Consider the following 2,703-nt stretch of genomic DNA (forward strand, 5'->3'; position numbering starts at 1 on the left):
CCCATGGTTCATCTGATCAAAATTCATACCTTTTTTTCCTGAGTTGGAGTTGGGGTCAGCGCCAGGTTACTTTGGGCTGGAGATATTATGGGAACTTTCCCACGCTCAGGTGGTGGATTACTCTCAGGTCTTTGAATCCAGCTACTGCAACATGTGGGCAATTCGGAAATTTGTGTCAGACCAAATGTCTCACCTGAAGATTGCGATGGCAGGGAAGTCTCCATCCCCAGGAAATTCATCACTTAAAAGGAACCAAGGAAAATGTCAGTCCCTGCAAAATGAGATATTCCCTCCACAAACCTAGTGCTGCAACAACTGTGCACCTACCAGCAATAGGCAAAGCATTGTTACTGAGTATTATACGGATAATGGACAAGGCCCTGTGCTAGAAGATTGGAGGTAACTGTTGTAGTTCTTACTGTTTGTCATGTGATGCTGTTGTTTTTTTGGTTTTCTTTGTATTTGAAAGAGTATCTGTGTAAACTAATTTAAAAAACAAGAGACATGGACAGAGGGATAGTACATTTGGTAAGGCACTGGCCCTACGCACAGCTGACCTCAGTTTGATCTTTTGTATCACGTATGATCTCCTAAGCATCTTCAGCAGTGATCCCTAGCACAGATCCAGGAGTAATTCCTGAGCACTTCTGGCTATGACACAGATTCAACGTCCTCCAAACAAAAGCTTTTTTTAAAAAAAAATTGAGATTTTCAAACTAATAAGTGCCATACAGAGCTTAGCATTGTAATGTATTGTACTCTCAATTTATTCATTTTCATAGAAAAATAAAAGGATGTTAATATCATAGAATAAGATTATGAATGAAGCACTCCTTCAGCATGATATTTGTGCTGAAGTACAGATTCTAGGTTTGATGATTTGAGACGGAATCTCTAAACCACAAGTGCATTTAGAACCTTGCTGCTCATTAATGGAAGGAAAAGTTAAAGTGGTACCATTACAATAAAAGTTCTGAAACTTCTTACGAAAATAACAAAATACTAGTTTAAAACATGTATTTTACTTTTAGTGTGGTAATTCTGGAGGACTGCTGAACTAGAACAGTGAAAAATGTGGCATTCCCTGACACAGAGGCTGGGTGGGATGGGGGGTATGTGTGGTGGCAGGAATACTGGTATCCTTGGTGGTGGAGAATGGGCACTGGTGGAGGGATAGGTTCTCCATCATTGTATAAATGAAATGTATGCACAATAATGTGTAAGTCTACAACTCTGCCTCATGATGTTTAACTAATAAAAATTAAAAAATAAATGAAATAACTTGGAAAAAATTGTGGCATTCTTTCGTGTGCTCCTGAAGTTCATTATACGAAACGTAGTTGTCCATTACACTATCATACCTTCCAATGTCCATTAGGAGCTCTTATGTTGAGTGTGAAAATAATATGCTATAAAATGGCTGAGGGGAGTAAACATGAACTGAGATTAGTTAACTTCATTTCATAAACTTAAAAATCTCAGTGTATTTAAGTACCACCTGTCTATGGACAGTTTTCCTCTTTTTTGACCCCAATTTTTGAGTTTTCTTTCCCTTCTCTCAGTTTAACTCCCCTTGATATCTCGATTCTGTGAGGGGTTGAGCAGACACAGAGAAGTGGATTCCAGAGGACGAAGTTGGTGGTTGGTTATTTGGGGACTGGACCTACTTCACAACAATAACCATTTCTTTAGATGAGTTGCTGTAAGCTTGGGGGACAGAGCCATTTTGCTCTATGTATGACACGGAGTCATAGGACTGCAGGCCAGAAAGGAGAGTTCTCAGAGTGCCTTGTTGATTGTAATACACCTGGGTTCGTTCCAGTTAGGGAAGTGACAGGCTTTGACTCTGATGAGGAACCTGAGATGGTGTTTTCTCAACAAGACTGGCAGAAAGTGATGGGTACACAGACACCGTATTATAGGTATCCCGGGTTCTCTCATAGCGAACTGCCGTAGAAATGGAAGAGACAGCGGTGTCTTGGTCAAGGACACTTACAGAAAAGTCTCCATGGAAGACTTCACTTCAGCACTTCCTGCAACATCCCATTCCAAAACACTCCGGTCGGAAGCAGCTGAGTTGGATATATGACTCTGGTGAAACACTCCAGGTAGCATTGTTGTGCTGAAATGTTGGTAAAGATAGGCACTACCCATCAGTAGTTGAAAAGAGGTGCCAGAGGCTGAGGGCAGGAGCCAAGCAGAACTACCAGCTGGAGCAGATACTCTGGAGTAGTTGCAGACACTTCCTGTTAGGGAACCTGCATCGTTCACCACGGGAAGGGAAAGCTGTAGAGTATGTGAAGTTCCCAATACAGATGGATTTTGAAAATTTTCGGTAAGGAGTAAGAGGGTGATGAAAAAAATCTGTGAGACTAATAATCTCCTTCAACGCTGAGAGGAACAATATGAACTTAAAATTTAAGCCATTGAGATGCTTCTAGTACCAACAGTCAACTGAGTTTCCAAAATTCCCACAATTTGGAGTGATTCAAAGTCTGGAACATTTTGGCACTTTGTGTATTTGGTATCGTGCTCCCAAATGAACACAGAACTGTAGAGCCACCAGGTGATCTTGTCTGTACCTGGATTTCTTGATTACATATAGTTTCTCCTTACCCTAGCAATGCCTGTAGCTTGTTCTCCTATTGATTCATATGTTACTTCCTATAAGGGAAGCTTTTCCAAACCAGGAAGTCTAAGAGC

Source organism: Sorex fumeus, unplaced genomic scaffold, assembly GCF_029834395.1.
Source record: "Sorex fumeus unplaced genomic scaffold, SorFum_2.1 ptg000095l, whole genome shotgun sequence".
Taxonomy (NCBI): domain Eukaryota; kingdom Metazoa; phylum Chordata; class Mammalia; order Eulipotyphla; family Soricidae; genus Sorex; species Sorex fumeus.